Source organism: Delphinus delphis, chromosome 14 (genome assembly GCF_949987515.2).
Source record: "Delphinus delphis chromosome 14, mDelDel1.2, whole genome shotgun sequence".
Lineage (NCBI taxonomy): Eukaryota > Metazoa > Chordata > Mammalia > Artiodactyla > Delphinidae > Delphinus > Delphinus delphis.
The window spans coordinates 72,253,788-72,281,538 of NC_082696.1; the positions used below are offsets into that span (position 1 = coordinate 72,253,788).

Sequence of the window (27,751 nt, forward strand, 5' to 3'; positions counted from 1 at the left end):
CAATTGTAAATAATGCTGCTATGAACATTGGCATGCATGTATCTTTTCCAGTGAGTGTTTTTTTTCTTTTTTTTTTGCTTTGTTTTTGATATGTACCCAGGAGCGAAGTTGCTGGGTCATATGGTAGTTCTATTTTTCGTTTTTTGAGAAACCTACATACTGTTTTCCACAGTTGCTGCAGCAATTTACATTCCCACCAACAGTGTATGAGGGCTCCCTTTTCTCCACATTCTTGCCAACATTTGTTATTTGTGTTCTTTTTGATGATGGCCATTCTGACAGGTGTGAGGTGATGTCTCATTGTGGTTTTGATATGCACTTCCCTGATTAGTGAGGTTGAGCATCTTTTCATGTGCCTGTCGGCCATATGTACTTCCTGTTTGGAAAAATGTCTATTTAGTTCTTCTGCCTATTTTTAAATTGGGTTGTTTGTTTGATGTTGAGTTGTATGAGTTGTTTACATTTTGGAGATTAATCCCTTATTGGTCATATCATTTTCAAATATTTTCTCCCATTCAGTAGGTTGTCTTCATTTTGCTTATGGTTTCCTTTGGTGTGCAAAAGCTTTTGAGTTTAATTAGGTTCCATTTGTTTATTTTTGCTTTTATTTCCTTTACTTTAGGAGACAGATCCAAAAAAATATTGCTGGATTTATGTCAAAGAGTGTTCTGCCTATGCTTTCTTCTAAGAGTTTTATAGTACCCAGTCTTAACATTTAGGTCTTTAATCCATTTTGAGTTTATTTTTGTATATGGTGTAGAGAATGTTCTAATTTCATTCTGTTCTAATTTCATTCTGTTACATGTAGCTTTCCAGTTTTCCCAGCACCACTTATTGAAGAGACTGTCTTTTCTCCATCGTATATTCTTGCCTCCCTTGTCATAGATTAAGTATTTGGGTTTATTTCTGGGCTTTCCTGTTCCATTGATCTATGTTTTTATGCCAGTACCATATTGTTTTGATTACTGTAGCTTTGTAGTATAGTCTGAAGTCAGGGAGCCTGATTCCTCCAGCTCTGTTTTTCTTTCAAGATTATTTTGGCTATTTGGGGTCTTTTCTGTTTCCATACAAATTTAAATTTTTTGTTTTAGTTCTGTGAAAAATGCCATTGGTGTGTTGATAAGGATTGCACTGAACCTTTTAAAAAATTTTTTATTTACTTATTTTTTGGCTGCGTTGGGTCCTCATTGCTGCGTGTGGGCTTTCTCCAGTTGTGTTGAGAGGAGGCTGCTCTTTCTTGTGGTGTGCAGGCTTCTCATTGCGGTGGCTTCTCTTGTTGCAGAGCATGGGTTTTAGGCATGCTGGCTTCAGTAGTTGTGGCATGTGGGCTCAGTAGTTGTGGCTCATGGGGTCTAGAGTGCAGGCTCAGTAGTTGTGGCGCAGTTGCTCCGCAGCATGTGGGATCTTCCTGGACCATGGATCGAACCCGTGTCCCCTGCATTGGCAGGTGGATTCTTAACCACTGCACCACCAGAAAAGTCCCTGCATTGAATCTTTAGATTGTTTTGGGTAGTATGGTCATTTTAACAATATTGATTCTTCCAGTCCGAGAATACAGTGTATCTTTCCATCTGTTTGTGTTGTCTTCAATTTCTTTGTGTCTTACAGTTTTAGGGGTACAGGTCTTTTTGCCTCCTTAGATAGGTTGATTCCTAGGTATTTTATGGTAAAATCACATCAAAAAGAATATGATTTAAGTCAAAATTTCTTGCTGATGGGATGCGGGGATTCATTGGAAAGGAGCATTTTCTGTGATAGAAATGTTCCATGTCTTGATTGGGGTTGTGATAATACAGATGTATCTATTTGTGAAAATTCATTGAGGTATGCACCAAGGTCTGTGCGTTTAACGTGTATGTAAATATCAATTAAAGAAAATTTTAAAGGACCAAAATACTATGAAAATATGGGCAAAAAACCTGGACAATTCACAAGAGTGATATTTAACCATTCATAATAAAAGAAATGCAAATTAAAACTCCACTGAGCAATTTCTCATTTATCAGATTGGCAAAAATTTTAAATCTTGATATTATACTCTGACAGTAAGTATGTGGGAGACCAGTTAGTTTTATACATTGTTATGGTGAGGAATTTGGCAATATCTAGCTCATGTACATATGTGTTTACCCTTTAACCTAGCACTCTCACTTCTAGCAATGTATCCATTTTAGTCTGTTAAGGCTGCTACAAAAAAGTACCACAGACTGGCTGGCTTATAAATAGAGATTTATTTCTATTTTCTCACAGTGGTGAAGATGGGTAGTCCAAGATCAAGGTGCCAGCATGGCTGAGTGAAGGTGGACTTCTCATACCCTCACTTGGTGGAAGGGGCTATAGAGCTCTTTTTCTTTAAGAATAAAAGTCCCATGCATAAGGGTCCTATTCTCATGAATTACAACATGTGAATTTTGGGGGGACACAGACATGCAGACAGGCAATATTCATGAGACACACCTCTAATAATAAAATACATGTACAATAGGTCATTCATTGCACCATTACTTACAGTTGCAAAGTACTGGAAATGACCTAAATGCCCAAACACAGGAAGTTGAATAAAATATGGTACAAATAATTGAATACTGTGCAGCTTTAAAAAATTAAAGATCTCTATGATATAGAGTGATTTCAAAGATATATTGGTACATTAAAAAAGTACCAATAGACTCCTGGTTTCAGGCTCTGCATGCAAGGAGCTTGGAATCATGGCTTCATCCTAATAAGAAGTATAAGCTTGAATAGATTGGAAAATCAAGAACTCTACTTGGGGATCCATAAGAGGTGAGGACACAGGACAAACTGCTGCCCCAAGTTTGGAGAGACAGGTAAATACAGGCATCACAGCTTTCCCAGAGCAGACAGTCATGTGTGAAAACCAGTGAGGCAATCAGTGCTGAGGTAGAAAACCTGACCTATAACTGGTGAATTGCTGGAAGCTCAGTGTGATAACTCAGAGTTAAAACTTAGGGGGACCCAGTCATGAGGGGCTCCCACAATATTGTGAGATTCACCTCCAGGAGCTTGACCAGGTTCCCACAGTAGATATTGGAGAAAAATTCCCTTGAGCCTCCTGCAGGCGAGGGAAAAGGAATCATTTTACAATATACCAGAGCACTTTCTTCTTAACAAGGCCTGCTCTCAGGTGAAACCAATTAACCAGAGCCTAATTTCTGGGAATTATCAAAGGCTAACTGACCTGGGGTGGGGAGGGAGAAGGGAAATACCTAGTTCTAGTAGCTTTAGCCATTATGTTCCACCTGAGGGGGGTGGGTTCTGAGAAACTCTTATGAAATTCACAGTCCAGAGGCATAGGCTTACTACAAGACTGAGACCTAATCACAGGACTATAGAACTCTTCCCCTCCCTACAACTTATCATCACTTTACTGAAGGCTCATTCACAGCAGTTCCTCTTACCTGGTCCATACTGTTGGCTATCAAAAAATTGCAAGGCACATCAGAAGTCCAAACACACAACTTGAGGAGACAGAGCAAGCATCAGAACCAGACACAGCAGGGATGTTGGAATTATCAGACCAGGAATTTAAAACTTTAAAGATTCAACTGAAATTAATTTAAAATTTAATATGCTAAGTTCTCCAATGGACAAAGTAGACAGCATGCAAAACCAGATGGGCTCCCTAAGTAGAGAGATGGAAATCCTAAGAGCCAAAAAGAAATGTTAGAAAAAACCCACTGTAACAGAAATGAAGAATGCCTTTGATGGGCTTATTAGTAGATTGGATGTGGCTGAGGAAAGAAGCTCTGAGCTAGAGGATATATTAATAGAACCCACAACAACCAAAAAGCAAAGGGAATAAAGACTAGAATACAGAATAGCCAAAAACTGTGCGAAAACTGCAAAACGTGTATAACGTGTAATGGGAATACTAGAAGGAGAAGAGAAAACAGAATATTTAAAATAATGACTGAAAATTCCTTAAGTTAATGTCAGACACCAAACCACAGATCTAAGAAGTTTAGAAAACACCTAACAGGATAAATACCACAAAGACTACACCTAGGCATATGATTTTTAAACTACAGAAAGTCAAAGGTAAAGAAAATTATAACCTCAAAGAAGCTAGATGAAAAAACACCTTACATACGGAAGAACAAAGATAAGAATTACAACCAATTTCGCTTCACAAAGTCTTAATACAAAATTATACATATAGTATGCTGCTTTTTGGTTAAAAAAAGGAAATAAAAATATGTGTATTTGCTTTTGCAAAAGAGAACACAGGAAGTATAAACTAGAAATGAATGGAATTGCTTACCTTCAAGGGTGGAGTATGGGGGAAAGGAGTAAAAGGGATACAGGAGGGAGGGAAACTTCTCTGAGTATACTATTGTACTTTAGAGTTTTGACTTTTGGACTCATACTAATATATTGTATATTCAACAAATAAGCTTAAATCAATCAACATGGGAGAAAAATATCCTAAAACTGAATGTAAGCAGAAACAAGTGAGCCCACCTGCACTTCAAATAAATAACATAATCATAATGAACCCATTACTTTGATTTATATACCCTCAGTTTTAAGGGCAAAAAAAAAAAGTGGGAACCAATCTTTTTAAGATTTTTTAAAATAGTGGTGTGAATATGGCAATTCTGAAACTCACACGATTGTACTGTAGGACTGAGAAAGTGAGCAAACATAGTGAGAGTGTCGGGAGCCAAGGTCTTGCTGTGAAATAAGGGAGATACAAATATGGACAGGGAGGCAAGGTAGAATTAGATGTGGGGTTGGATTGGAATTAAGGAAATTTATATAAACTCCTGATCACCCCGCCCATAAGCCTGCAACCCTTGAAGTTGCCCAGCCCTGAGACCAAAGAAGGAGCTTGGAGTCAGCGACAGAGACACTCACGATTTACTGAACAGGGTATCTTACATGTCAGAAGTGAAGGTCCTGGAGTGGTGCCCCTCTGTGTGCAGTGGCCGACTGCAGGCAGAACATGCAGCAATCTTCATTACTAGTGGAGGGAGGAGGCTACCATTTATAGCGGGAACTGATGTCTGGTTGGCTCCTCAGTTACCAGGGAAACCAGTGGCTGGGGCAGGGGTCAAGCATTATAGGCAGTTACTAATTAAGCCCTATAATTAAGAGGATTGGCTAGTCCTGTGGGTGAAGCTGGGACTGGTTGAATAGGGGGTGTACAGAGAGCAAGAGAACAGTCATCTTGAGTGGGCTGCATATCTATCTATCTATCTATCTATTTACCTATTTGTCTATCCTTAGAAGCGATGACACCAGAGTTGCAGTGAACAAACCTCGATTCCAGGTCCTGGTTTCTAAATATCATTTTTCACTAAAAGGAACACAGGTGGCTTGGAGAAATGGCTGAATGGCTGAGTCCAGGGTTGGGGCAGGAAGGGTTCAAGATGAATCTGGAACATCTTGTGGTAACTGAAAGTAAGAAAGTCAGAAATGATGGGGTCATGTCCCCAAAGACACAGGAGCCACTTTGAGCCAAATCTGGGACAATTTGAGCATCAGTGGATTATTACCTATTGAATAAATTAAGCATCTCTGAGGTCATACTGATAACAAATAGCTAATTAGGTAAGTATGGTAGATGGGAAAACTGTTTGTGAGAATAGAATGCTAACTAGTAAACATAAAAAGAATGGTGGTGCATGACAGTCTCAAATTGTACAGATGTCCAAGGGTTATAAGTAGACTGAGTCTCTACCTTTCTGCTGGGACCAATCACAACCTCCGGTATCCTTCTACCAATACCCCACCTGGCTTTCTGTTCCAGCCACAAAACAAGGACACTTTCATTCTCACCCGCCAACCCAGACCAAGTGATTCTCATTTAAGCCAAGTGAGGACACAGGTAATTACCACTGATTAAACCTTGGAATCTCCTGGAAAACTTGTGCCTCTAACAGCATCTGGGCTCCAGCCTCAGAGATTCCAGTTTAATTGGCCTGGGGTGAGGTGCAGGTGTCAGCATTTTTAAAAAGGTTGCCAGATGATTCTTTTGCGTAGCCAGGTTGAGAACTACGGGAATCAAAAACCATAGAGATTTCAGCATAGAAAACAAAGCATGAGAATTCATCAATATTCAAGATCTTACCTTGCTACATAAAATATCCAAATTTTTATCCTATCTGGGTGTTTAGTTCCAACCAGTTTCCTATGTGACTACATCTGCTATGGAAAGGAAGATAGAGGTTTGACCTTTACCCCGATGAGTCAGGGAAACTTCTGGTTTGGGGAGGACTAAATGCCTTCAGAATTAGATGCTCCTTTAAGCATTTTGTGGTATTCCCACCTACTCCCTTTTTCAGGAAGGTCAGTAATTGGGAATACCACAAAATGATTTCTAGGTCATCTTTCCCTTTACTGGCAAAGCCACTTAAAAAAAATAAGTGTGTGAGTGAGTCAAGGAAGGAGAAAGGAAAACAGTGACTAAATTATATTGTTGCCCTACCTTGGTCTGCATATCGGTTTGGCTTGTGTATTCCTGATTTCCAGGTCAAAATGTTTTCTTCACATTTTTACAGGGAGCACTGAGGGCTGGGAAGCGTCAGAGGGTTTTTTAATGGGACAGCTTCGATGATGTGATTTAAAAAAAATTCCTTGGTACTAAATTGTAATCAGTATTAAATTGATGGCATGGATAATGGAAAAACAATTTTATGGATTTTCAAACCCAGTGTCTCTTCAACTCACACGCAATCAAGTTTAAAACCTCTAAAGTTAATCTTCATGAACTGTTCACCAGGAAAACTGCTGTGAACTGCCGTCAGGGTTGATGTGGTTGCTAGTGGAAAAAAGGAAGACAATGTAACTGGTGAAAAGGGAGGCTGCTTTTTGCATCTGTGTAGTCAACAGGTGAAGTCTTGTCCTACTTACTACCAGCAGCTATCATCTAACTTCTTTATAAATTTCTATCTTCATCCCTCCGTCTTCAGAACTGTTGGAGGGAGATCCATGTGAGTGAGCAGAGGTGGAAGGGGTTGTCACCTCAAAATGCTTCTATCTATTTAGATCTAAAATATGGCCCATCATTTAAAAAAAGGCACAAGCCTTGTATTCTGGAAATTACTTTTTCTGTCTGCTGACTACCTTCTTAGCCTCTATACCTGTTCCCAGTTTGCATACTTTCCATTTCTTCTCTCCATCTGGGGAAATTTTCCCGTCCTACACTTATTACACTTCCTACTTTTCCCATGAAGTCCTCCTAGACCATTTTAGCTGTCATTGCTCCTGCAGTCACCTGAAGCTTTTGCAGAACACACCCCAAAATTTCGAACAAATTCTGCTTTTAGTGCTTGAGGCTACTTCACAGGCATGTCTTGTCTTTCTAACAAAACATTAAGCTTTGTTAAACTTTAAGCTGCTTCAAGAAAGGAATAGCTTATACTCCTGAATCTCCCCCAGCATCAAGCACAGCACCGACCATATTTTAGGTTAAGACCTTAGTTAATGATGAACTGAAACAAATACTGTATGCTAACACATATATATGGAATCTAGAAAAAAAAAAGGTTATGAAGAACCTAGGGGCAGGCCAGGAATAAAGACGCCAATGTAGAGAATGACTTGAGGACATGGGGAGGGGGAAGGGTAAGCTGGGACAAAGTGAGAGAGTGGCATGGACATATATACACTACCAAATGTAAAATAGATAGCTAGTGGGAAGCAGCCACATAGCACAGGGAGATCAGCTCGGTGCTTTGTGACCACCTAGAGGGGTGGGATAGAGACACAAGAGGGAGGAGATATGGGGATATATGTATATGTATAGCTGATTCACTTTGTTGTAAAGCAGAAACTAACACACCATTGTAAAGCAATTGTACTCCAATAAAGATGTTAAAAAAAAGATGAACTAACCTTGAGTTACAGAGATTTTGCATAATAAATTATGCAAATTATTTGACTGTGGTGTTTCCTTTTGGGACCTTGACTGATACAAAATGATATCATATTTTAGGTGTAAAAAGGGACGTAGCCATTTTGAAAATGCTATGACTTTTTCTTTTGTGAAGCCAAGAATCCTTTTGTAAAATGGAGAATCACCTTCTAATTTATCATTTAAGCAATGTCAATAATTTTTGAGTTTTTTGTCATGACACTTTTTTATATTTTTAAAAAAGATAAAAAATTATATTAAATTTTTTTAATCTTTTTGTTGAAGTATAGTTGATTTACAATGTTTTAGGTATATAGCAAAGTGATTCAGCTATACATATATATTCTTTTTCATATTGTTTTCCATTATAGGTTATTACAAGATATTGAATATAGTTCCCTGTGCTATACAGTAGATCCTTGTTGTCTATTATATATATATATTAGTCTGTATCTGTCAATCCCAAATTCCAAATTTATCCCAACTCCCCTTCCCCTTTGGTAACCATAAGTTTGTTTTCTACATCTGTGAGTCGATTTCTGTTTTGTAAATAAGTTCATTTGTATCATTTTTTTAGATCCCACATATAAGTGATACCACATGATATTTATTATCATGACATTTCTACATAGAACTAAGGAAAATGAAAATGTTAAAACCATGGAAAAGGATGCAGTTCACAAATGGTTTTCTGATGCCGTCTGATCACAGGTTTTGATGTGTCTGGGTTTGGTGGTCAGTTTATGAGTAGTTCAGTCCTCAGTTTCCCTCACTCCCTCAGTCTCAGAGCTTTTCTTTCTTCCTCCCTTGGCTTCCCCAAGGACCGGGTTGCATTCGAGCTCTGAGTGGGTATTGTGGACATCAGACTCTGGAACCCCTTTTGGTCTGAATGAGTCATTACGGTTTCCACCCTCAGAGAATTAGTCCCCGGTGGTCTAGTTGCTCTCTGTTCGATGACCTTTTATGGCATTGCTCTGTATGCTTCTTTAAATGATTTAAGTCTTCTGAAATTTCTTCCTTGAGTGTTTCCCAATTCATTCAAAACCTCAGAAAAGATTCTGATCTATTACGTTGAGTAACCATGTCTGCTTAACTAAGTATAACCCCTAAAATAACAGAAAAATGGGTACTGTGTATGATTCAGAAATTTATGAAGATAGAAGATTATAAATTTTTCCAGCAGTCTAAGTCTTAGATGATTGTCAGGGCTTGCTTGCAAAACAGCTGGAATTCGTATTAAGTCCGTGATCTGCAGCTGAATCGGACATTGAGGTGAGCTCATGGAGGACCATGTGCCAATTTTAAGGTTGTACATACTTTCTGTGTAGCTTCCTAAGATTTCTTTACACATAGTGCTGCTGGTTTAGCACGCTTTGTCCTTTGCAGACATCTTACTAATCCATGTAACAAGTGAAGGCCAAAAAGAAACTGTCACCTGAGAGACCAAGGCTCTAGGTGGAGCTGACTTTCCTCCATGACAGCTGAAGACTGACAGAGCTAACAGGCAATGAGACGGATGCATGCCTTCAACTTGGGGATCAGGAAGGGGTGACGGAGAGGCTTAGGCATCAAGTCTCCCGCCTTGAGCATCTGCAATATTATCCAGTGACATTTTCTGACACTGAGACTGTCAGAGGCAAGGATACTGGACAGTGTTGCTGGTGAGGGAACCTGAGCACGTTCTCCCTTGTCTCCATCAGAGAGCTGTCTAGAGTCCCACGAGAGGACCAACTTCTGGGTTTAGGGCAGCCCGTTCCCATTTTCGGACTCCTTTAACTATTGGGAAATGTTCCTTTACACTTGGTATTTACATTTATTGTATTCAAATTTTCCTTTTGCATGTCTCCTTGAAACTTTTGCCCAGTTTATTTGAGAAACTTTGAGGACATACTGGTATGCATCTCAACTTGGCGGATAGAACCCCTAAGGTGATAGGAAAAGGAGATCTTGAGTAAGACTTGACAGCTTGGGAAAGTAGAAGGATTATACATTTTATAAATTGTCATAAGTAGTATATTTTGCTACGTAACCAACTTGATTTACTTATTTATGCCCCACCTCAATTTACAAATGGTTTTACATCACAGCTTATATCACACATACATAAAATTCAATGATAATATAAAAACAGAAATAGAAACCCAAGACCAAGAGGGAGGAAAATACAAATATGCCACCCTTACAGAGTAACAGAATTGCTAGGATAGGGCTTCAAGTTCAACCCTTGGTCAAAAAGGTGAATGTAACCAATTAACGGTTCTCTTAGAGAAGAGGAAACAAAACAGTTCTTCAGCAGAGGCAAAGCTTTGTTTCACACAGAGATTAAAAGAGACTCACTCAAGGACTTTACATAGTGACTCAGTAATACAGTGACTCTATATAAGACTCAGTAATGCTGAGTCTTTTTTTTTTTTTTTTTTGTGGTGCGCGGGCCTCTCACTGTTGTGGCCTCTCCCATTGCGGAGCACAGGCTCCGGTAATGCTGAGTCTTATAATAATCTATGTCCTCAACAAAGGTTCTAGAGTAAACAAGGACTTGTTTTTTTAAATGGTTGTTACTCAAAGCAGCCTTTGATGAAAGCTAGCACGTTAACGTGAGCACCTGTGAAGTTATTCTGAAAGGAGCTAGACTTCACCAAGTGCTTAATTATATAATCTTTTGGAGGTAAAACTTGATTCAAAAATAGTATTCATAGCTTCTTAAATTACTTAAATTTTTTTTAACATTTTGAAAATAATACATGTATAGACATGCACAGGTAAGTCAAATGACCCTGAACCATATAAAGAACTTGCCCGCGTCACCTCCTCTCCAGTTAATCCTGTGCCCCAGAAGTAGTCACATTGCTCTTTACTTCTTTTGGAATTGACTGTTCTAGTTTAAAATTACACTTCAATTTCTTGGTTTATCAACTTTAGATTATATCTATTAACCCAGTGATTTATGAGAAATTAAAAGACCTTTAACCCGTCTATCTTTCCTTCTGTTTCCTAAATGTGTTAGTTATATTATTATTTGCAGTTTTTTCCTGGTACTTGTCTTTAGGGCTGTATTTCAATATATAAATTCTACAGAGCACCTATTAACTGCACACAGAGGAGAGTTTTAGCACACTTCCATTTCCACCTCATGCCCTTGGTCCTGATTCTATTTATTATACTGTTTTTACACTGTCAAGGGTTATAATATTTCCATTATATTCTGTAATTATATTGTCTTTCATTTTCTATATATGGTTTCTAAATGTTGAAACTGGCAAATAACATTTAATATATATTAAATTATATATATGTATTTGTGTGTGTGTGTATATATATATATATATATTACTATATATATCACTATATCACCGTATATGTAATGTGTCACTTTGGAAGCATGTAGTGTGATTAAACCCACAGAAAAGGAGATGCAAGTTTTTAAACAAACAAACACCTTCCCAATTGAGTTCCTTAAAGGAGATTATTTTAAGCACCAAGGTTAAATTGGTTTTCTTTCTAGCTTTGGTCTTTCCTTAGTCATACATACATGCGACTCTTTCCTCTTTTCCTTACTTCTATCCTCATTCTCAAGTAGATGGTTCTGAGACAATCACAGCCTGAAGACTTCCACAAGCTCCCATCACTGCATCTATTCACTGCCCGCACCTCCATCCACATAAGTAACCTTTGCTCCTTTTATACGTCTCATCTGAATTCTCCCTGCTCCGAGCCAAGCCCAGCTCCTCTCATTCTGCCTCCAATCCCATCCCCTTTTGCATATGCAAGCACACTGCTCCAGCAATTCCCCTTTTCATTCCTACTTCATCAATTTAATTTCCCCCTCTTGAGATATATGTATACGTATAGCTAATTCACTTTGCTGTACAGCAGAAATCAACACAACGTTGTAAAGCAACTATACTCCAATAAAAATTAATAAAAAAAATTTCCCCCTCTCTACTGGATCTTCCCATGAGCCTTCAAAGAGAATGTTATATTTCATAACAACAAAAAATTCTTTCCTGACCTCACTTTCTCCTCCAGCTACCCTTTATGTCTTCCTTGCTTGTCTAGTAAGAAAACTCTAAAGATTGACTAATACTCACTGCCGCCAATATCTTCCCAAGTTTCCACAGAACCACTCTTATCTAGATCACTAATTACATTCATGTTGCCAAATCCAGTGGTCAACTTATTTGTCCTGTCAGCAGTTTTGATCACTGTTTAGTCCCTGAAACATGTTCTCTTTTTTGGCTTCCATGACATGATACTCCCTTGAATTTCTGCCTATTTCTGTGGTTGCTACTTCTCAGATTTGTTTGCTCCTTTCTTCTCATCTCTCTGACCTCTAAATGTTAGTACATCCCAGAACCCAGTTCTTAGATCTCTTCCCTTTGTCCATCTCTACTCACTTTGGAACTTTATCCAGCCTCATGTTTTTAAATAACATTTCTACCTTGATGATTCATATGTATGTATGTGTATGTTTATATACGTATATATGCATTATATAAAAATAGCTCTCTTTCTCTCTCTTGTATCCTCTCCTGAAGCCAGACTTGTTTATCCAACTTCCTTCTCTATAACTCCACATGTATATCTAATTTCAAACCCAACATGTTCAAAACTGAAATCTTGGTCTTCTCCTCCATGTCTGTTTCTTTCAGCCTTCTTCATCTGAGGCAATGGCAGTTCTATCTGCTAGTTTCTCAGGTCAAAAATGTTGGAGTCACACTTGAGTCCTGTTAGCTTTACCTCCACAATGTACCTAGAACATGAACCCTTTCCACCCCCTCCTCTGCTACCACCCTGGTCTGACCCTCTCTCATACATCTCTTGTTTCCCTGAATCTTCCCTTCACCCCCTTCAGTTTATTTCCAGTACATCAGCTCAAGTGATAGATCATGTCACCCCCTCTGCCTGAAACTCTTCAGTAACTTCCTATTTTACTCAGTAAAAACTGATGTTTACCAATGGCCTCATAGGTCCCATGTAATTTGTCTCCTATTACCTCTTCTCCTTGTTTACTCTACTCCAGCCACAATGGCCTCCTTGGTGGTCCTAGAGCACAATGAGCATGCTCTTGCCTCAGGGCCTTTGCACATGATGAGCATCACCCTCCCCCACCCCCCAATGCTCTACCCCAGACATCTGAATGGCTAATCCCTTACCTCTTCCAGATCTTGACTGAGATGTTGCTTTCACAGTGAGGCTGCCCTGATAAAACTACTTAAAGTTGCAACCCTGCAATATTCCCTATCCTTGCTGGATAGCTATCTAACAGTCTAAATATTTCACTTATTTACCTTGTTCCTTATCTGTTTCCCTCTTACTAGAATGTGGGCTCCACGTGGGAAAGGATTTTTGTCTTTTCTATTTATTGCTGCAGAAAATTCTTATTTTTTGAGATAATTTGTATTCCCAACTAGAAGCTTTTTTTCTTTATATCTTTGATTAATTGATTTTTTTAAGAGTATGTATCTAGGTTTATCTCTTGAAATCCCTTCTCCTCCACTTGGTTGTTGGTGGCTCTTTCATATTTGATGATCTGTTTTTGTCTCTAGTGCAGAGAAATTTTCTTCTACCATTTCTTTTCTTTCTTTTTTCCCCTCCTTCTACATAGTCCCTGTAATCTCTTTCTCAGACATCTTTTGGTCATATGCCATGTCTTTTAACTTCTCTCTCATATTTTCCATTGCTTTAAATTTCCTCCCTTTTGGGAGATTGCCTTGATTTATCTTTCAGCTCACTGACTTCAGCTGTGTGTATTTTATTATGCAGTTCTTTCACTGCCTTTTTGAAAATATATTTTTAATAACATAAATCTCTTTCTTGTTCTCTAATTGCTCTATTTTACATAGTAGTTTGTTATGATAAAAATAACATTCCCAAATGTCTCTGAAGATACTAATTCAGATTTTTGAAAAGACCTCTTCTGTTGTTTACCCCATGGTTAGTTACTTTATAATTTCATTTTAGCCTCTCATTTTAATGCTGTTAGTTTTCCTTACCTTTCCTGATAAGCCTTTATGGTCCACACGTATTTAACATAGGTGGCTGACAGGTATTTCCCCTGAAATTCAGTTGATTAGGTTTTCATAATACAACACATTGATTTTTATCTGGTTATAAATAAATGCATACCTAGTATATAAAATATATAAAATACAGGAAAATAAAGGAAGGAAAAAAGTCATGCATAAGTCATTACCTATAAATAACCACTGTTAAAATTTCTGTGTATTTTCTTCCTCACATTTTCTAACATACACACACACACACACACACACACACACAGTGCCTACCTCTTGCTATTTAAGATACACCAGTACACTTTGGGAAAGACAAGGTCTCTGCTGTCATGAAGATTATAGTCTAGTAGCAGGAAAAGATAGAACTAAAACAATCACATAGATTACGGCATAATTACAAATTGCTATAATCCAGAAAGAAAAAAGACATGGTTCTATGATTTCACATACAAAATAACAAAAGAAAACTGAGCTGAACTGGGGTGACAGGAATGCCTTCCTTAGGGACTTGTGATTATGTCCTGAGTGGCACTAAACTAGGTGAAGAGAGGGAGAAGATAATTTGATAAAGAAGAAATATATATGTATATATCCATCCCTGTGGTAGGAGAGAAAAGTGGCTCTAAAGAAAGAGAAAGAAGGGTGGCATGTGAGAACGAAGGAGAGAGTGGGGTAGGCTGCATTTAAGATTTTTGTCTTTATCTTAAAATCATTTGCAGGACTTTAAACAGGGGGCTTGGCATGATTCGACTTAAGTTTTGAAAGGGTTACTCTGACTGCAATGAGGATAACTCATCAGTGGAACAGAGCGGCTGTTAGGACTCAAGTTAGGAGATTATTACAGTCATCCAGGTGAGACAGGATGATGACATAAACTGGTGTGGTGACATGGAAGTGGGGAGAAGCACTTAGAGGGAAATGTCACAGGTGCCTCTGGGATTTCTGACTAATACAATTAGATGAATGGGGGTGCTATACACTGCAGGGAACACTATCAGGGGGCCATGTTTATGGGGGGTTTTGAGTTCTGTCTTGCACATGTTCGATTTGCAGAACCTTTGAGACAGTCAAGTGAAGACAGTCAATTACTCATGTTTAAAGCTCAAAGAGAGGTCTGAACTGGGTGGGCGATATACACTGAAGACTCATAGGCCTGGAGATGGGGAGCGAAGCTGTGGCCTGGGGAGTTGCTTAACATATGGAGCCTCTTCCACAAAAGATGGCACCAGCTAATACTGCATCAATAGTGCCAGGGTGCCTGTTTCCTCATGCCTTTGACTATACTACTTAGCATCGAGAAATTGTTTGATCTTTTCCAAACTGACAGCTAAAAAATAGTATATCCCTGTTACTTTGGCCTGAGTTTTTAAGTGGGGTTGAACATCTGTTTCTACATTTATTAACCATGAATTTTTTTTTCTATAACTCTGAAATGTGAAAATATATTATTCTGGAGAGAAAGGGTGTAGATTCATTGGTTCTCAAACTGACCCTCAAATGGTTCAGAACCACTTATGGGGAGTTGTTCTGAACAAGGAAGTTGAATATTCCACTGGTTAGCCCAGCAAATATTTAACCACTGCTTTCACTGTCCCCTAAAGCCATCTCTCCCACAGGTTAACATGTCCTCAGTGCATTAACCTTTTGAGTTTCTGTCTTCTTAAATTGAGCCTGTGTGGCAGTGGTCATCCTGCTTTGGCTTCGGGGTCACCAGTGCATCCCTGGACACATGTGGCATATTCTATGTTCCTCTTTTCTCCTTTTTACATGCCGTCTTCCTGCTTCTAATATTTTTGACTCACAAAACCAGGAAGATCTGGTGATGTTTCATGACACTGACTGAAACTCATTCCCTCTAATCTGCTGAGGTCTAGATATTCAGCTGGCCAATTATTTCTTTCTAATCACAGAAAACAACATCAGCAAATGTGTCGGGGGTGGGACTGGGGGTTGGGGAGGTAAAGGTGCACATCCAGGGCAGGCTGCTTCTCTTTGCTATCCAGGAGGTGTGGTTTAATCATTGAAAAGAATTCCTGGGCTGTCACTAGGGGGAGTGTGAGTCAAATTTTTCACTTGGAAAATGCCAGAAAGGGGGGTGGGAATGCTGGGACATAGAAAACACTGAAAACTTAGGAAGGAATTTGTGGGGTGGGTCCTGGCTTTTACATTGACTGTAGGTCTGGACCCGCTGGACGCACAGCCCTTGGTGTGGGATTCATCTGCAGCCAGGAGCTCTAGGCAGAGCTGATGGTGGAGGCCAGGGAGTGGGGGGGGGGGGACCACACTCTTTACTCTTCCAGGGACAGGGAGGGATGTAGTGCTGGTAGGACGCCTGCGCACACTTTCTAAGGTAGGTGCGTGCGGCTTTGATCTTGCAGCTGATGTTCCGTGAAGGGAGATCCTTCACAATACAAGCTCAGGCACCGTGACATCAGATGGTAAATAAACATTTAATGAGTCCTGCTTGGTACAAACCACTGTTTTTTGTTTTGTTTTGTCTTTTGTTCTGTTTTGTTGAGCAGAGAAAGGTTTACTGCAGGGCCAAGCAAGGAGAATGAGGGACTCACGCTCAAAAAACTGTTCTAAAGGCAACAGAGGGTAGATAGAAAAGTAGAGAAAAAAACAAATGATATAATCCTTGGACTTACAGTTTTAAGTCTTCTTTGGAAATCTGCAATACTTTCGTTTCCACCCTTGTCTCACTTTGTCAATATCTCCGTCTTTAAAATTTTCATCCTTTTGTCTCTGTGGCTGTATTTGAAAACAAGCTCAAGTCTGTTTCCCAGTTCAAAAGAGACTTTTCTTGATCTGACGTTGCTCCTTTACCCCCACCCTGCCCTATCGCTCTCCCCTTCCACAACCAGACGTCTTGAAAGTGGTCTCATGTCCATCACTGCTCATGAATCCCATCCTCAACTACACTTTGAGTTCTGCCCACATCACTCCATGAAACTCTTTGGTCCAAGTCATGGAAGATGGCACTCATTGGAAACGATCCCCCCTAGCCCCACCTCCAGCTACCCAGTTTCCTTTTACACAGTCATGGGAAGTAATCTACCGTGTGTTATTCCAGAGATACAGCATATATATTCAATAAAACATATTAATATATCTTTTAATATCTCCTTCCACATAAAGATGCTATGCCAGGCACACTGTTTTATACTTCCTTTTAAAATATGCAATGTACCTTGGTAACCTTTCCATATAAGGAAGTTTATTTATTTTTAAAGGGCAATGTGTCCATCATATCGAGCTAATAAAATGTATTTAGCCAGCCTGCTTTTAATGGACATTTACTAGTTTTTGATAGTTTGCTCTTACAAACAATGCTGCAATGAATGAATATGAATATGTCACTCCATACTGGTGTGACAGTAACTGCAGGATAGATTCTGAGAATTGGGATTGCTGGGTCCAAGGTAGATGTGTTTGTAATTTTAATATATGTTGCTGAATCGTTATTACTCCAGCCAGAAATAAGGGTAAAATGCCCGATTCTCTACTGTGCTCAAAACTTTGCTTTTTGCTCATTTGACAGGTGAAAATCAGTATCTCTGAGTTTTAACTGGGCATCTCTTATGTTTAAGAGCTATTGCGGATTGACTATTTTCTAAATGTGGATCAGCTCATGTAACACATTCTTGATATTTCCAATAGCTCCCATCACCTTTGAGATACAGCTAAACTCCTAAGATGGCCTTTCCTTTCCCTCCAGCCTGCTTTGTCACTGCACCCTCTTCCCACACTCAGCCCTACAGGCTCACCGAGTGGCTTTCTGTTCCTGGAACACTACTCTCTTGCCTCCCATCTGCCGTGTCCTCCCCCTCCAGGTGGCATGCAGTAAACTATTGTCTGTCACCTCAGGGAAGTCCTCTGTGCTTTCCACTTCCAGATGCCCTGCACTTAGATCTATTAGGTCCTTGTGATTTCTCTATCTCCAGCATGACTCTTGACAGGGTGTTGGCCCTTAATAAATATTTGTTGAATGGATGAGAGGCTGAATAGCCCTACCACTAAACAGACATTGTAAGCAGGATTTCTAAGCAGGATTTCAGCTGCTGAATGAAAATTTCTAGATACACTTATCCTTATTCTGTTGCTACCCATGCACTTTCTTTTGTCTCTCTTTTCCTTTTCTTTTTCTCCCTAAATTAAAAACAACCATGGAAATAAATTCCTCTCAAAGTCCATGCAATTCAAAGTCATTTTGCTTTGAGAAGTGATGGTTCAAAGGAGTATGCTCTTGGCGGTGGCTTTTATTAAAGAAAAGATCAAATTTTTGAGACACTGTATAGGTTTAACTTTCTCTTAATGGGAATGGAAAATAGTTGGCTGTTCATTGGTAGTAGCCGTTACTGCCTGACTTGTTTGCACTGAACACGAGGGCTCAGAGCCCGGTTCTCTTCAGTACAGAGGGGCTTCCTGGCTCCAGCTGGGCTCCAAGCAGAACTAGCTCCCACATCATTCTTTAGGGAGTGTCTCTACTGGTAAGGAGAAGGCTACCACCCCTCAGCAAGCCTGGTTGCTGGTCCCATCTCAGACAACATTGGGCCATAGGACTGCAAAGTTCTCTCATCAGCAAAGCAAGGGGTTCAGACTGGTTAGTTGCTAAGCTCCCCATTAGTTCTGACATTCTTTAATTTAAAATATTTTTTGGGTGTGGAGAAAAGGAAACCTTCTTACAATATTGGTGGGAATGTAAATTGATACAACCACTATGGAGAACAGTATGGAGGTTCCTTAAAAAACTAAATATAGAGCTACCATATGATCCAGCAATCCCACTCCTGGGCACAGATCTGGAGAAAACCATATCAAAACCATATCAAAAAGATACATGCACTCCAATGTTCACTGCAGCACTATTTACAATAGTCAAGACATGGAAACAACCTAAATGTGCATTGGCAGAGGAATGGATAAAGAAGACATAGGACACCTATACAATGGAATATTGCTCAGCCATAAAAAGAATGAAATAATGCCATTTGCTGCAACATGGATGGACCTAGAGATTATCACACTAAGGGAAGTCAGACACAGAAAGACTAATACCATATGGTATCACTTATATGTGGAATCTATAAAAATGGTACAAATGAACTTATTTACAAAACGTAAACAGACTCACAGATGTAGAAGACAAATGTATGGTTACCAAAGGGGAAAGGAGGGGAGGGATAAATTAGGAGATTGGGATTAATATATACACACGACTACATATAAAATATATAACTAGTAAGGATCTACTGTATAGCACAGGGAACTCTACTCAATATTCTGTAATAACCTATATGGGAAAAGAATCTAAAAAAGAGTGGCTATGTTATATGTATAACTGATTCACTTTGTTGTACACCTGAAACTAACACAAGATTGTAACTCAACTATACTCCAATAAAAATTTAAAAAATATATATTTTTTCCATTAGGATCCACTAGAATATTTGACACTTTACAGGGGAAAACACTGTTTTCTAAGAATTCCATTTTACTAGGCATGATCATTCATTCATTCATTCCCCAATGGTTCCACACCCACCCTTGGGTAAAACGATGTCACATTAAACAGTAAAACCAAATATTACCAGCTAACGACAGCCATCTTTTTAAGCAGGAACTCCATTCCCTTGAAAATCTCACCTGTATATTTTCTGGGACACACTGACAGGTGTCTTCTGAGAGTCCAGGATCCCTGGGAATCATTTCCGGCCCCCACAGCTATTCCAGGCATAGAGGGAGCCTGAGGTTCTCCAGCATTGCTGCCCTTGTCTCTGCAAAGCTGGGAATCCTCTTCCCCGAGTGTCATTATCTCCTCTGAGCCGAAGCCTGAGGAAACAAGATGCAGCAGCTGTTGCTGAGAACGAGGTGACACAAGGGCCACAGTCCCTCTTAGGCTTCACGGTCCAGCTCCTTGGTCATCTTTGCAGGCACCGGTATCCTTACTCCTCCTGAGGATGCGGACTAAAGCCTGTTCTAAGATGAGGTGACATGTTCTCTGAAAACAAGCCAAGGAAAAGTTAAGATAGGCCTGGATAGATCACAGAAGTTAGTTTATTTATTGAGCACCTGCTGTGAGCTAGGTTCTAGTTCACGCACTAGAAGTAAGGCAGGGTTTCCAACTGTGGGCATGATATAGAGTGTTGGTTTTTTGTTTTTTTCTTTTCAGGGGGACTCTCAGCCCCTACCTAGATCCGTGATTGTACGACAGACAAAGGAATTTGGGCTGGGAGTGGGGGACAGTTCACTTAGCTTCACCTGCCAGCTGTACTGGATTTCAGTTTTGGCCAGCCAGGACCTTTTCTACAAATTCATTCAACAAACGCCTCAAAAGTGTTTTTGTAAAAATATCTCTTTGAGTCAGGCACTGTGTTATTTTTTTTTAATAGATCTTTATTGGAGTACAATTGCTTCACAATACCGTGTTAGTTTCTGTTGCACGACAAAGCAAATCGGCCATATGCATACACATGTCCCCACGTCCCCTCCCTCTTGAGCCTCCCTCCACCCTCCCTATCCCACCCCCTAGGTCACCGCAAAGCACCGAGCCAATCTCCCTGTGCTATGCGGCTGCTTCCCACCAGCCAACTATCTTACATGCAGCGGTGTATACATGTCGATGCTACTGTCACTTCGCCCCAGCTTCACCCTCCCACCCTGTGTCCTCAAGTCCATTTTCTATGTCTATCTCTTTATTCCTGCCCTGCAACCAGGTTCATCAGTACCATTTTTCAGTGGTTAGGACTCTGCACTCTCACTGCCAAGGGCCCGGGTTCGATCCCTGGTGGCAGAACAAAGATCCCACATGCTGCACGGTGCAGCCAAACAAACAAACAAACAAGCAAAAACCCAAAAAACCCCACAGTAAACTAAGGTGTGTAAAATACGGCTACTGCTCTTAACAGCTTATATTCACATAAATAAGTGTACAAATAATCATGAGTGATACATGTCAAAGTGAAAACTTAAAAGATTAACGTCAGGGGCTTCCCTGGTGGCACAGTGGTTGAGAGTCCACCTGCCGATGCAGGGGACACGGGTTCGTGCCCCGGTCCGGGAAGATCCCACATGCCGCAGAGCGGCTGGGCCCGTGAGCCATGGCCGCTGAGCCTGCGCGTCCGGAGCCTGTGCTCCGCAACGGGAGAGGCCACAACAGTGAGAGGCCCTCGCGCGTGTACCACAAAAACTGAAAAAAATTAAAATTAAAAGATTAACGTCAATTATGGAACTATCATTTGCAGTAGCCAAGTGAAAAGGGGATTCAGGGGGCCACCTAGTGCAGCTGGGTCAGGAAAGATGGGGAGAGCCTGGCCTGTGGAAATGGGGCCTAGAGAGAGTCAGTCATTCACTCAATCAACAAACATGCACAAACAAAGGCTGCAGGCCCAAAGTGAGGGGTGTAAGGGTATATGAGGACAGGGGTAGGAGAGCCAAAGAGAAAGCACGTGACACCAGATCAGGAATGTTTTTAACCGATGGTAGAAAATCATGATGCCACTTTATTAACAATGGTAAAGTTATGTTCAAAAATTGAGAAAGCAGGAGTCCCCTGGTGGCCTAGTGTTAGGATTCCGGGCTTTCACTGCTGTGGCCTGGGTTCAGTTCCTGATCATGGAATGGCATGGCCAAAAAAAAGGAGAAGGCAAGGAAGAGTATAAAGTACTTTAGGTTTTATTTGATCGAATCAATCCTGTGTAAAAGCATTCTGATACTTAAAAAGTTAGTTTTGTTTTTCTGGAACATTGACGTATATAGAACTCTTGAAAAATCCTGACTATACATTGGGTTTTACTGGTGTGCTATTTCTGAATCATGCTGGGTTTTTCCCCCCCAGTGCGTTTCCCCCAAATTCACATATGTGGTATTGACCATCCCCTTGAGACTCTAAACGGGCGAGTGCTCTAAGTGGGTAGCGGCATGCTGACCCGCGCTGCGGGCAGAGGCCAGGGGAGGAGAGGCATAATTGCGGTGGTCTGGGAGACACAGGCTGTCTCCTGTGGAAGGGCCGTGGCTATCACTTAGAAATGGCATCTCTCCAGAGGTGCAGCAGTGTCAGACACAAAGCCGGACGTGCTTCCAGAGCCACATGGGAGGAGAAAGGGTTACTCTAACCTAGGCCATGGGTGCTGTGTTTGCCTTGGAGGGTTTTACTTCTCCGGGTTTCCCACACTTATCAGCTGCAACCCTCTGGGGTGTGGTTCTCCAAGGATTTTGCCCCCGATATCGTTGAAGGCCTTTCTGTGCACTCACTAGTCCATTCCAAAGGAATTACACTAAGAGAATCTTCTGATTTCAAATTTGTATTTTTTATCTGGATAATAATATGTTCATCAAATAGTTATTATGGTTGCCTTTGAGGAGTTAAGACTTTAAAGTTTAATACAAAAGTAGCATAAAAGCAAGTATATGTACATGTACATGTATGTATGTATGTATTCATATGTATTTGATTTTACACATTTTTATACATAAAATCAAACTCAAGGGGACAGAGCCTTTCATCCCATAATTGGAATCTCCTCCAATAAGAAAATGCATCTTTTTATGACTTACAAACTTGACATTTGAATCTTTTATATTTTGGTAGGAAGTAAGTCAGAACTCCAAGAAGATTTTTCTGGAGGCTGTCTTGTTCACAGGTCATAGGTCAGAAACCTATCAGACCCCACAGAAGAAGGACAGGAGCTCCTCCCTTCTTTTGGCTACTGCAAATCCCCTTGAAGCTCCCCGGTTGCTGAGAGTAATTCTAAACCGGTGCGTATGGAAGCTGCCAACATCACTAGTAGCATCATAAAGAAGCATGTACATGCTCCTTCAGGGTATTTCATTCCAAGAATGTGGTTTCTTTCTGTATGTGGTTTCTTTTAAATGTGCAATGCATTACTGCCCAGGTTTGGGAGAGGAAAAAAATAAAGATGGATACATGTAATTAAAATAAAACCAGGGCCATAGAAGACTGTTTATAGAACAGTAAAACGTTTAAAAAAAAAAATCAGAGGATCGCAGCCCCTCACCCCCAAAGGAGAAACCATTATTTTTCTTCTATATAATTTATGCAGTTACAAAGCTGCATGCACCCCGGTGACAGGTCTCCATAGGCGGAGGCAGGCTGCAGTGTCAGTGCCTAGGGTTGTGGACAGTCTTCTGACACGCTCACCTGCCGGAGACAGCTCTTACTTCTCTCCCTGCGCTTGGTGAAGGGAATCATTCTCAACTGAGAAGGACTGAACTGAGATCCTGAGAACGTACTGCTCAGGGTGTGAAGCAGAGTCCACTGGCTAGAAGTGTGGGTCATATTTAACAAACCAGACAAAAACTAGTTGCCGCTATCTGGACTCCCATCCCACTCCCCTCATGCTTTGATCAACTTAATCCTGAGGTGTCAGTAAGAAACGGGAAGGAGAGATTAACCGGTAGCAACAAAAGGTCAAAGATGATGCCCTCGTTTATGGCTGTAGCACCACAGGGTCAGCTTGTTTCCCCCAAGTGCCTTTCAAATTCAAGAGGCTGAGCCAATCAGAGGCTGTTCTTTGGGACAACGTTTATTTCCATCATTAGCCAAGTGAGCGGGGGTTATTTTTGCAGGGGCTTATAAAGGTCGCCGAAGCTTGCTTGGTATTTTCTAGCAATTTCTTAAAGCATCTGGATAAGCTTCCCTTCTTCCTCTTACTGCTCCCCACCCCACGGTTTCCAGAACTCTATCCCTCCTTCCTCTCTCAAGAGTAAATCATTACTTCCTCTCAAGAAGGACAGGGTGTCTGACCTTAGGGGCCACGGGCATGTCACGTGGAGGCATGTCAAGCTGCCCCTATGGCTCACCTCGTCTCCCTATCTCCAGGATGGAGCCCAGAGCTGGGGTCATCACACAGGAGCTTTGGCAAGCTTACGTGAAGCTCTGATCAGAGGGGATATTTGGAGACACTCAGAAAGTTCCATCTTGAATCCTCATGTGGTCCTCTGTTAAGAATGTTTTCCCTTAAATGTTGAGGGATGAGTCATAGATAGCAAAAGTGAGAGCTGGAAAAAATGACCCTCCCTGGAGACCTGGCAGTGAAAGTTCTGCCTTCAAAGCAAGTTCTTCATGGAAAATGTCCTTTCTCAAGTAGTACCAAATATACTAATTATGCAAGCAAACTTTGGATTGGCCATTGCTACCCAAATGTGTCAGCCTGCCATTCTGTGACTGCTGGAAATGCCATTTGCACAGTCTGTTTTTCTCCTAGAGCTTACTGACACACACAAGAGCAACGCCGAGGCCTTCCCAACTACAACATGTTAAGTATCAGTTAAACTTAGTGTTGTCTTGACCACAGTCCTAAGAGTCTGGCCCTACGTTGCCAAACAGGAATGCAAACTTGGCCCACTGTTCCCTGTCTTTTTACAGATGCTGTCACCCCTTGGATTCTTCTATCCCAACTAAGTGCAGACCATTACACAGAGTGGGAGGCATTCAGCAAAAGCAAGAACATTCCCACACATGTGTGCATTGTTTTAAGTGAGCTGCGTAAGAATATATTTAAGGTAACTCAAGAGTCTGAATCCTGGAAGATTTGCTATTAAGGGTATCTTTTGCATAACCATTCTTTAAATTTTGATGACCCAGGTGTAACGTGTACAATTCCTTTCTATGGACAAAGCATTTGGTTAACTGGTCTTTGACTGGGTGATACGTCTTACAGCATTACGGCAGTGTAATTCCTTAGAGCATTATGTGTGCTTGATTTTACTCTGGGGGAAAACATCCCTTTCATTTTCTTAGAGACATTTAATTAATAAATGAACCCAGATATTTAGATTTTTTTATTCTCTAAAAATAGGCTTTTCAAATCTGCAGGGGCTAGAGAGGAAAAAGATGATATAGAGGTGGGCTCACTTGTCTTCAGAACATCTCATACTCGATATGGTCCAAACTGGACCTTCCACCCCTAAACCTGTTGGTCCTTCTGTGGTCCTTCTCCGTGACTGGCTCTACAGCAGGTTGGAAATGTCTCCTCGGTTACCAAAATCCCACCATTTCCAAATTTAAACCTCTCTGTCCCATCTCCTCCGCCATGGCTTTAATTCAGTTCCTTCCTATCTCTTTCCCTGTTGGTCTCCTCACTTCTCCATCTCATATTCGCCCCTCCACACTGCAGCTGGGATCATCTCCCTGAAAGGCCAACTTGAGAGTATCACTCAAAGGCTCAAAATCTCTCAGAGGCTTTTCACTGCCCATAAGAAAAGACCTTCGTTATTAGAATGACACAGAAAGCCCTTTGTGAGCTAGTTGTCTCCCCCCCTGTTTCACATCTTGCTATTGTCCACTCTTAGCCCTTTGTTTCAGAAATACTTAACCAATTGTAATTTCCCAAATCTTTCATTTTGCTTCTTGCTTCTATGCCTTGGAATGCTCGGGATGTTTCTCCATTTTTGTGTTGAATAAACTCCTACTTATCCTTCAAAATCCTACTCAGGCATCCCTGCCTCTTTAAGCCTTTTTCTGTAATGTTGAATCTTCTTGTTTTATTGTGTGTATTATTCCGTATTGTAAATAAATGCTGGTTCATATATGTACTTCTTTCTTTATTTGAAAATCATCTGGCATGGTTTATAGTAATTGAATTGAATATGGTGAAGAATTTTAATGAAATTGCTACTGCAGAAAAAATACCTGAGAACTTAATCCTCAATCATGTTGCCTAGAAGGTGACGTTATTGGACTTGGAAGCCAGACACATAGACTCAAGCTTAGGGGTCTATTACGTCTCAGATTGTACCAAGTAATATACTGAGTGTGAGTGCGTTTACAGAAATATTTGTAAATAGCTGCCTGCCAGGTACTCACTGGTAATACAAAGCTAACACTTCATGGGTAATAATTAATATGCTAACTACGTAATGACTTTCATTTTTAATGAAACTCAACCTTTGCACGTAGACGTGTGGCTTATTAGCACACCTTCATGTAGTACCTGTTATTATTGTTTGCCTCCATTACTTCTAGTCTTTCAAACAGTTACACTGGCTATTTCTTACTTTTGGTTTTTTATAAGTTCAACATTTCTATGCCTTTATTGTGTTAAAGTATTTCCTCACTCTCTACCTGTGGACATTCATCAGAGTCACAGTTTTACAGTTGGATGGGGTTGTTAAAACGTCATCTGATTCTTTTCTTTTTAAAGTAACAGAGCAAAGCGAGAAGCAGGGAAGTATTTCGTGTGACCTTGTGTAGCTGGTTGGCAGCTGAGCCAAGATCAGCTGTCTTGAGACGTCCTTCCAAGCTTGCTGCCCTTTCCAGCGCCCAGGCGGTCTCCTTCCATTGGCTTCTTCACTGATATCTTCCTCCCAACCTCTTTCGGAGAAGTCAGTTCACTTCACCAGATAGTACCTGTTCTTCCTGTTTCCCTTCTGCTTCCGGTTATTGGGGGGGGGGGAAAGTTGGACCTGATGGAATTTTCTAGATTTCAACTTTCATATTACTTCTATAAAAGTCAAAATGCTACTTTTACTGTAAAATGCCTGTGACTTGGGTAAGGTTTTTGCTTTCCCTTATTTGATTTTATGGTTTTCTTGTATTCTTACTGGGTATATTTTATGTTTATTTTGACCATCTATTTTTTATTTGTGTGGTTAAAATATGTGATCCTTTTCATTTTTCCTTCCTTCAGATTTTCCTTAATATAAAACAATCCTAGATTTGGGTTAGCACGTACCATTTCTTTATAAAATGTTATGGGATATCAATATTCTTCAGTTAAAAGAAGAACTCCTTTCATAGAATTCTTGAATCTCAAGGTCAGAAGACTTATGCTTCAAGATAATTTCCAATGCTTCCATTCCCTTTAAACACCCTCCCTCTGTGTTCAGCCTTTGCTTGAAGATGTCCAAAGTTAGGGAGCTCAGTATTTCTATGAAATTCCAACTGCCTCGGGACACACTACCTTTCAAAATCTTCTTTTCGATCCAGTTGAATCAGTCTCTCTCAGTAATATAATTCTGGGTTCAGAGCCATAAAAAACAACTCTAGCTCTGCTTCAGCCAACTGATCGTGTATTTGAAAGTGGCTTTCATTTCCCCCATGCCTGGTCTTCCTCAGGCTAAAACAATCCCATTTCCTCCAAACCACTGTCCAATAATTTGGTTTTAAGTTCCCTCATCATCCCAACTGCCTATTAAAGGCCCAGAACTTACACATATATCTATTCTTTTTCAGATTCTTTTCCCATATAGGTTATTACAGAGTACTAAGTACTGTTCCCTGTGCTGTATGGTAGGTCCTTGTTAATTATCTATTTTATATACAGTAGTGTGTATATGTACCTGTATAGCTGAATCACTTTGCTGTACACCTGAAACTAGCACAACATTGTAAATCAACTATATGCCAATAAAAAAAAAAAGGCCCAGAACTGACTGCAGTTCCCCAGGTGTATGCTGACCAGAGAGGCCCAGCTCTCCCCTTATTCCTGATCTGTGCAGTCATGCTTTTCATGCGGGGCAACTTCCTGCCACCTCCCATGGAGCAGTTTGTTATGGGGTGAATTGCATCCTCTGCAAAAGATAGATTGAAGTCCTAACCCCTAGTACCTCAGAAGGTGGCCTTGTTTGGAGACAGGGTTTTACAGAGGTAACTAAGTAAAATGAGGTCTTTAGGGCGGGCCCTAGTCCAACGTGACTGGCGTCCTTATGAAAAGGGGAAATTAGGACACAGAGACAGACACACACAGAGGGAAGATGCTGTGAAGGTGCAGGGAGGAGACGGCTACGTGACTGGAATGATGCATCAACAAGACAAGGAACACCAAGGATTTTTGGCAAACGCCAGAAGCCAGAAGAGGCGAGGAAGAATTCTCCCTTAGAGCCACAGAGAGAGCAC

General features: G+C 40.5%; 1 long non-coding RNA gene across 2 annotated transcripts in view; it reads right to left on the minus strand.

The window, feature by feature from the left end:
• Nucleotides 1–27,751, minus strand: part of LOC132437373 (uncharacterized) — a 140,892-nt gene that overhangs the window by 52,453 nt on the left and 60,688 nt on the right. The window contains exons 2-4 of one of the 2 annotated variants that reach the window (XR_009522012.1): nucleotides 19,540–19,894; nucleotides 16,542–16,644; nucleotides 13,798–13,934 (exon numbers count right to left, since the gene is read on the minus strand). This is a non-coding gene — a long non-coding RNA (uncharacterized lncRNA). Of the gene's footprint in view, nucleotides 1–13,797; nucleotides 13,935–16,541; nucleotides 16,645–19,539; nucleotides 19,895–27,751 lie in introns of those variants that run through there. The other variant, XR_009522011.1, reaches the window with a different exon arrangement.